This window comes from Notolepis coatsorum (assembly GCF_963971535.1).
Source record: "Notolepis coatsorum genome assembly, chromosome: 6".
NCBI classification, from domain to species: Eukaryota; Metazoa; Chordata; class Actinopteri; order Aulopiformes; family Paralepididae; genus Notolepis; species Notolepis coatsorum.
The window spans coordinates 175656968-175666250 of record NC_140170.1 but is presented as its reverse complement, the minus strand read 5'-3'; the positions used below and the strand labels follow the sequence as shown (position 1 = coordinate 175666250).

General features: G+C 48.0%; 1 pseudogene across 1 annotated transcript; it reads left to right on the top strand.

Annotated features, from left to right (window-relative positions):
* Positions 1 to 5956: 5956 nt before the first annotated feature.
* On the top strand, positions 5957 to 8701 carry LOC311231104 (ATP-dependent RNA helicase DHX8-like; annotated as a pseudogene). Its single transcript has one exon. The product of its transcript is annotated as an ATP-dependent RNA helicase DHX8-like (transcript).
* Positions 8702 to 9283: the final 582 nt, after the last annotated feature.

Here is a 9283-nt window from a genome sequence, read left to right as displayed (position 1 = left end):
GGCGTCTGCCACCTTGCGCCGCTCGAGTCTTGCCACCCCGAGGAGCCCCGGAGGGACGGTAGGTTACAGTCTGCTGGACACGACGTTCCCTACCGTCTCCTCCGGTCGTGGATGGGCCGGCGGTGGCAGAAGCGCCGTTTCGTCCCCTGGCCCTCTTGGCAGGGCCAGCAGCGGCGGCGGAGGCAGTGGTAGCGGCGACGGAGACAGCTCAACGTCGCGGAAGCCTTCTGACTCCACCGGCAAGGACGGGAGGCGGAAAATGGGGTTGGAGAATGGACCTCTCCTCTGCCATCTCTCTGCATGTTGAGGACATCAACCGCAGGGCCTTCCCGAATAGGCCAGCGTCGGAGAGGGCGGCCGTCAGAAGAGGAGCTCTCTTCTTCTCTGGCACACGGGCCTGCTCCAGCCAAAGGTGACGCTGGCCCAGGGTGGCCAGGGCGCGCACTTTCCCCATGGCTATGGCCAGCACCTGGGAAAGGTGCAGGACAGCTCCCGCAGCCTGGGTGATCTGATCGCATTTCACCTCGTTCAGATCCGTGCCGCCCGTCATTATCCCCGATACAAATCTAGCCAGGTGGGCGATGTTAGACGCCGCAGCTAGCGATTGTGTACCAGCGATGAATGACTGGTCACCCCAATAAGCCAATCGCCTAGCCGATTTCCCCTGGAGGACCGGCTTGCATAGTGGTTCCCACACCATATCCGGACAGAGGAGCGCGGCCATCGGACTGTCAAGCCGAGGCACGCCCTCCCCCATACCTTTGACCAACCCCGACACCCGCGTAACTGGTACGTAGGCAGGAGTTAGTCCCATGATGTTGGACACCGCCTGACCCCGACGAACATAGGCCCCCATCGATGGGAAAAATGGGTAGACAACGTCCACCCCTCTCACTGGGGGACGCTGCCAGGGATGGCCTATGAGGTCATCAGGGACAGGTGCAGGCAATGGCAGCGGCAGCGGCACGCCGTTTGCGGCGGCGGCTACCGCCATGAGCTCGGGAAACAAGGCCCGCAGTTCCCCCTGCGAACCTTCCTCCACCGACCCCGCATCCCTCACATACAGCAGGCTGCGACTGGTCAAGGAGCCACAGTCTGATGTGGCCGACAGTAGGGCATCCTGCTGATGAGGCCAAGGTGGTTCCTCGACATCCTCGAACAGGGCGCCCCATGGAGCCATTTCCCCCCCCTCCGGGGTTTCCTGAGGAGGGATACTCTCCTCCACGGGGCCCTCATACAAAAACCCGTCCGCCTCGTCCATGAAGTCCTCAGTCTCCATTGGAAATCCAGAGCCGGACGCATCTTCGCTGGTCTCCAGCAGTTCCCCAAACCCAGGCCGTTCGCGCCTGCACGCCACCATCTTGCGACGTGAGCGGGCAGACGCGAAAAGTTTGCGTCGCAAATCCTCTGGCTCCAAGACAACCCCCCGTTCACCAACGGGCGATTCCCCAGAACCAGAGGAACCAGAGTCGAGATCAGGCCATCGCCGGAGCGACGGCACCGAACCCTCGGCTCTTCGGTGAGGCAAACTATCCACCGGCAGTCTCCCGGGCTGGGTCGGCAACCACGAGAGTGGCAACAGCCCAGCACCGAAGCGCACGACGGAGGCGGGAATGGAGAACCGCTGGTGAAGAGTAGGTCTAGCGGGTCTACTCTCCGCGGAATACATTATGACCCAACTTTTTCTTGTACAACAGATGTGAGAGAAGAAAAAATTAAGCACAATGTAAACCCGTCACAACTCTTTTCAACTAACAACACGTCAAGTGGGGTACTACCGAGGCACTTCCTTGTGGTGAAAGCGAGAAGGAGGAGAGCAGGTGACCACACACCTGCTTATGAAGGTAAGCTGATGATGGGTGTGGTCAGACTAATACTGGTATTAAAGGTACATTTGTGGAATTTATTCAGTGCGCGTGCACGTACGCGAGGGAGTGCAGTGTGATGCCAAGCAGAGCCCCTAATGGAACAGAACAGCCAGGCAATGAGCCAGGTAGTGAGGGACTCAGGAGAGATACAGTAGAGCGAAAGTCAATTAACGTTGATGTCAAGATGGACAGTGGAAGAAAGATAAAGGGTGGAGGAGAGAGGGATAAAACAAAGAAAAAGAAAGGAGATGCTGCTAAATCCGGCAACATTTATCAAATGTTTTCTTGCACCAAAGTCAAGGAACCAGCAGGTTAGTCAGTGATAAAAATATACATGTGGATGTTAGCTAGCTAACATTACCATGCAATGCATCATCTCCCCTGTCAAAAGCCCAATGTTAAATCTGCCAAGAAACAAATAAATAATTGAACCCTTGTATCTGAAAACTAAAGTGTTATACTCTTACCATATTAGGGGACTAAATTGAAAAACGCCATAAAAAGATTATATGTTGAAATAATTTCACACTTTCTTTCCCATAAATATTTTATTCAACTTCAGATTAAAAATGAAATACTCCCACTTTTCTGAAAGGAGTTGTTAAATCTGATATTACAAAAAACAATATGTGGTGGTTATGATTGGGGCTGAAGTTGAATAAACAATTTATGAAAGAGAAAGTCAAAATAATTCCAAGATAATTCAAAGATTACACACCTTTGCCACATATATTGGCTACAAACATAATCACTGCAAAGTTATCAAAAAAATAAGAATCTGATCAGACACAAGGGTTAAGTTGTTGTTCCCTTTCTAATTTCCTCAAAAACATCTAGTCAATGTGATCAATATTATTTGACAATTGATGCTTTTTGTTGGAAATTTCAGTCAGTGAGCTCATACTTTGAGCTCATTTTATAGTTAAAATGATTGAGACAACGCAATCTTCTGTCTTCGTTGTGCATGCATGCGTGTGCTCACCACACGCGATACATGTGTCACTATTCTGGCAGTGGCTACTGTTATTATAGTATTGTAATGAAAGGTCTGTTATTTAATGTTTGTGTAAAGGGCTATTTTAACTGTTGATGGGTAGTGCATCAGTAAAGTGAATACGGTATTGTGCTCTTGCTCTGTTTGAATAGGTGGAGAGAGTGGTTAACTGTATTATAATAGTAAATAGAAAAATATGTTGTGCTTTTGCTTTTTTCTTTTTGAAGGTGGAGAGAGTAGCATTGCAAGTGCAACAACAGTTTTATTTGAGGTTCATAACAGTACATTGTACTAAGCAATTGTTGGCTCATTAGTTTGTGATTCACATGCACTAAAATTCACCAGAATGCAGAAAATTAAGTCTTTGTAACAAAACATTTCCTGGTGGGGGACCCCCAGACCCCCCGCTTAAAAAGTGGCCTGATTGGGGATATATTTTGCGCTATATCTCCCGGTATGAATTATTTCCCCAGTCCGGCCCTGCGTCTGGTCAATGTTAGCATGGTGTTATTCACAGTCAATAATAATTTTTATATTATATTATTATTATTATTTTTTTTTTTTTTACTTGATTTTTTATTTTCATTTTTGGTTTACAAACATACAGGTAAAAAATACAAAATACACATACAAAATTTACAATACTATTAAACAGACAGAAACAATAAAGAAAAATTTATAATATCAAAAAGAAAACTGAAATAAAAGGGTGTGACATGGGTTCATTAGTCATTTCTATCTTTACATTTTTTATTTACATTTCAATTTATTTTCTTGTTTCCTTTTCATCCTTCTGTGATGTCGTTCCTCTTCTTCCTATATTCCTCCCACTTTTCCCATTTTGACTAAAATTTCTCCTCTTGCAGCCTCAGCATATGCGTGTTTCTCTCCATTTCCTGTATTCCCTCTATTATATCTGTCCATTGTTCCTTCGTCAGTGCTTCTACCCTGTACCACAGCTTAGTCAGTGCTTTCTTGGCTGCTACTAATAGTATCTTAATCAAATATTTGTCTTCTCCCTGAATGTCTTTCTGTGACAAGTTCCCTATAGTGTCTGGGGTATTTCATATCCTACTATTTCATTTATTATCTCTCCTATCTCTTCCCAATAGTTTCTTATTTCCTGACATCCCCAGAATATGTGTGTGTGGTTCGCTACTTCTTGTCCACATTTTCTCCAACATGGTTTCTGTGCTGGTGTGTAATTGCCCTGTATTTCTGGTGTTATAAAGAATCTAATAATGTTTTTCCACCCAAACTCCCTCCATATCCTTGATCCTGTGGTTGATTGTTGTATCTTACATGTGTTATACCATTCCTCCTCTATTATCTCTATTTCTAACTATTTTTCCCACTTTTCTTTTACATACAAGGTTGTAAATCCCTTACTGTCCATTATTGCCTGATATAGTGCTGATATAACCCTCCCCTTCCTTCCTTCATATGATTTGACCATTATCCTAATTACCCCATTCTGTTCTTTGTCTCTGTCTTGTTTTATTTCTTTGTTATAGTAATCTCTAATCTGTAAATATCTAAAGTGGTCTCTATTCTCTAGTCCGAATCTTTCTTTAAATTTTTGTAGAGTCTGCATCTCCCCTCCTTCTATCATTGTACATATTGCTGTTATCCCCCCCCCCCCCCCATCTTTTGAACCCATGGTCATCTATCCTTGGTTTGAATTTGTTGTCGTGTGTAAGAGCCAAAGCTATATATTTCGGTCGTTGTATTATATGAATGTTTAATATTGATTGGATTTAGATAAAGTCATTGAACCGTCGTATTTGTCATAATAGAGCCTGCTGGCACCTAGAACCTTCTAGAACGTTGGGGGTGATGTCATAGTAGGACTAGCTAGAGCGTAAAACATTCCGGACTTACCGTATGACATTCCTTCTCTCTTAAATCATTCTTTGGCATGGATAATGAGAACCACCAGTTGATCACAGAGGCAGTGCTGACATTTCTGCATGCTTCAGAGTTGTACCAGAGGATATAGCGTTAGTGTATGTATTAGTATTGGACAGGCAAGAGGAGCAGAGAAGAAGGAGAAAGTGTGAGTTGAAGAGGCCTAAAGATGGAACACCACTAGTGTAGTATAAGAAATGAGGAGGGAAGAAATACGCCAAGAAAGAAGAAGAAGAAGAAGAAGAAGAAGAAGAGATCATCAAAAGAAGTGCGGAGGGCAGTAATACGCCACGATGCGTCTACTCTGCCGGAAATTCAAAAGAAGAAGAAGAAGAAAGTTGGTTTACCAGAGGCCTAACTATGGCACACCACTAGCGTAGTATAAGAACTGAGGAGGGCAGTAATACGCCTACGGGAAATTCAAAAGAAGAAAGAAGAAGAAGAGCTCATCAAAAGAATTGCGGAGGGCAGTAATACGCCACGATACGTCTACACTGCTGGAAATTCTAAAGAAGAAGAAGAAGAAGAAGAAGAAGAAGAAGAAGAAGAAGAAGAAGAAGAAGAAGAAGAAGAAGAAGAAGAAGAAGAAGAAGAAGAAGAAGAAGAAGAAGAAAGAAGAAGAAGAAGAAGAAGAAGAAGAAGAAGAAGAAGAAGAAGAAGAAGAAGAAAAAGAAATAGCCTTTTTGCATCTTCGACCAGACTGGAGAGGACCGAACAGAGGACTGAAGCCAGTAGCCCACCAGCGGCTTTGCGGTTTCCACATTGCGAAGGAATTTTCATGTGTCGAGTCGGCGGTGATTTTGGAGACTGGGAAAATACCGTTTTCTTACCTTGTAGTAGTATTGACAGTAATATTTAGGAAAGTAGATTTAGTTAGGGAAAGTTATCCTTCCTTCCTTCCTTCCTTCCTTCCTTCCTTCCTTCCTTCCTTCCTTCCTTCCTTCCTTCCTTCCTTCCTTCCTTCCTTCCTTCCTTCCTTCCTTCCTTCCTTCCTTCCTTCGTATTGTTCCCTTTTCCTCTTGGAACATAGTTTTCTTACCGCTCGCCCAGCCCCCGCAGAGACGAAGACAAAGACTCTGATCGCTGGTCGGAGGTGACGGACAAACACAGAGACAGACTCATGGACCGACCGCCGCCAGACGAGCCCGTCGTTGGCGACATCTACAACGGCAAGATCAGCAGCATCATGCAGTTTGGCTGCTTCGTGCAGCTGGAGGGACTGAGGAAACGCTGGGAAGGACTGGTGCACATCTCAGAGCTACGCAAAGAGGGGCGAATCGCTAACGTAGCGGACGTCGTCAGCAAAGGCCAGAAAGTAAAGGTCAAGGTGCTGTCGTTCACCGGAACCAAAGCCAGCTTCAGCATGAAGGATGTGGAGCAGGAGACCGGGGAGGACCTGAACCCTATCCGGAGGAGGAACCTGAACCTCGGGATCGGGGACGAACCCCACGGAGCGCAAGAGGCTCGCCAAGATAACGGACCTGGAGAAGTGGGAGATGTCCTTCCGAAAGAAGAGTTACCTGAATTCGACGAGGAGACGGGCATCATGCCAAACATAGACGACGAAGAGGATCAAGACCTGGAGGTTGATCTGGTCGAGGAAGAGCTACCGTTCCTGAGAGGACAGACCAAATATACCATGAACATGAGCCCGGTCAAAATTGTCTAGAATCCAGATGGCTCCCTCTCCCAGGCAGCCATGATGCAGACTGCTCTGTCCAAGGAGAGACGAGAGCTGAAGCAGGCGCTGCGCGCAGAAGAGATGGACTCCATCCCTACGGGTCTCAACAAGCCTTGGATCGACCCCATGCCTGACTATGAAGGGAGGCAGATTGCTGCCAACATGAGAGGCATCGGAGCGATGCCTGAAAATCTCCCAGAGTGGAAACGATATGCCTTCGGGGGAAACACGGTCTCCTACGGCAAGAAGACCGTGCTCTCTATCCTGGAGCAGAGAGAGAGCCTGCCCATCTACAAGCTCAAGGAGCAACTCATTCAGGCTGTCCATGACAACCAGATTCTGATTGTAGTGGGAGAGACCGGCTCCGGGAAGACCACCCAGATCACCCAGTACCTGGCTGAGGCGGGCTACACCGCCCGGGGGAAGATCGGCTGCACTCAGCCCCGTCGTATGGCCGCCATGTCTGTAGCCAAGAGGGTCTCTGAGGAGTATGGTTGCTGTCTGGGCCAAGAGGTAGGCTACACCATCCGCTTTGAGGACTGCACGAGCATCGAGACAGTCATCAAGTACATGACGCATGGCATGCTGCAGAGGGAATGTCTCCTGGATCCGGACATGAGCCAGTACACCATCATCATGCTGGACGAGGCCCACGAGAGAACCATCCACACCGACGTGCTGTTTGGACTGCTCAAAAAGACGATACTGAAACGCAAGGAGTTGAAGCTGATCGTGTCTTCTGCCACGCTGGATGCCGTCAAGTTCTCTCAGTATTTCTTTGAGGCCCCCATCTTCACAATCCCAGGGAGAACCTTCCCAGTGGAGGTTCTCTACTGCAAGGAACCCGAGACGGATTACCTGGACGCCAGTCTCATCACCGTCATGCAGATCCACCTGACTAAGCCTCCAGGTGACGTCCTGGTGTTTCTGACTGGTCAGGAGGAGATCGACACAGCCTGTGAGATCCTGTATGAGCGGATGAAGTCTCTGGGGCCCGACGTGTCTGAACTAATCATCCTGCCCGTCTACTCTGCCCTGCCCAGTGAGATGCAGACGAGGATCTTTGACCCTGCCCCCCCAGGCAGCAGAAAGGTTATCATCGCCACCAATATCGCTGAAACCTCACTGACTATTGATGGGATCTATTATGTGGTGGACCCTGGCTTTGTCAAGCAGATAGTATACAACTCCAAGACCGGCATTGACCAGCTGGTGGTGACCCCTATATCACAGGCCCAAGCCAAACAAAGGTCAGGCAGAGCTGGTAGAACAGGTCCTGGGAAGTGTTACAGGCTCTACACTGAGAGGGCCTACAGAGATGAGATGCTGACCACCAACGTTCCTGAGATCCAGAGGACTAACTTGGCCAGCACTGTGCTGTCTCTCAAGGCCATGGGGATTAATGACCTTCTAGCATTTGACTTCATGGATTCACCCCCCATGGAGACCCTGATTATAGCCATGGAGCAGTTGTACACTCTGGGAGCTCTGGACAATGAAGGCCTGCTCACACGCCTGGGGCGAAGGATGGCTGAGTTCCCTCTGGAGCCCATGTTGTGTAAGATGTTGATCATGTCCGTCCACCTGAGCTGTAGTGAAGAGATGCTCACCATCATCTCCATGCTGTCTGTGCAGAACATCTTCTATAGACCCAAGGACAAACAGGCGCACGCCGACCAGAAGAAAGCCAAGTTCTTCCAGCTGGAGGGAGACCACCTGACCCTGCTGGCTGTCTATAACTCCTGGAAGAACAACAAGTTTGCCAACCCCTGGTGTTTTGAGAACTTCATTCAGGCTCGCTCCCTCAAGAGAGCTCAGGACATCTGAAAACAGATGATGAGCATCATGGACAGACACAAGTTGGACGTGGTGTCGTGTGGTAAAGCTACGGTGAGGGTACAGAAAGCCGTCTGTAGCGGCTACTTCAGAAATGCCGCCAGGAAACATCCCCAGGAAGGCTACCGCACCCTGATCGACCAGCAGGTGGTGTACCTCCACCCCTCCAGCACCCTCTTCAACCACCAGCCAGAATGGCTTGTGTACCACGAGCTGGTCCTGACCACTAAGGAGTACATGCGAGAGGTGACCACCATCGACCCCCGCTGGCTGGTGGAGCTCGCACCGGCCTTCTACAGAGTGGCGGACCCCACGCGCCTCAGTCGGCAGAAATAACAGAAACTGGAATCTCTCTACAACCGCTACGAGGAGCCCAATGCATGGAGGATCTCTCGCGCTTTCAGAAGGCGTTGAAGTGAGCTCTTGAAGTTACACAATCATATCTTTATATGGACATACTGTACAGTAGTTTGGGCCCGCTGGCTGAAAAACAAAGACACTTTCCCCTTTGTGCTCCAAATGTTGTTTAGTTTCATTATTGTATTTATTTTTATTTTATTTTAGAGCAGCCCTTCCGAAACTCGCTATTAATCTCACAAATTAAATCTGCACTCATTGTCCTTGTCTGTGAGATAAAATCTCATGAACAAATTATATATTAGATTTGTCATTTTAATACGGATGGGAAAAGAGCTTCAGTTGCTCGGAAGAGTGGTCACTTGTAGTAGTATTGACAGGAATATTTAGGAAAGTAGATTTAAGACCACTTCTCGCTTCCTCGCGAGAAGAGGACAGGTGAAAATCCTCCGTTCAGACAACGGGACCAACTTCGTGGGAGCGGAGAGCGAGCTAGGAAGAGCTATGAAACAATGGAACAACTCCCAGATCGAGACCATGCTACAACAGAGGGGAATTCAATGGATGTTCAACCCTCCTACAGGTTCTCACCATGGCGGAGTCTGGGAGCGGATGATCAGGTCGGTCAGGACGATCCTC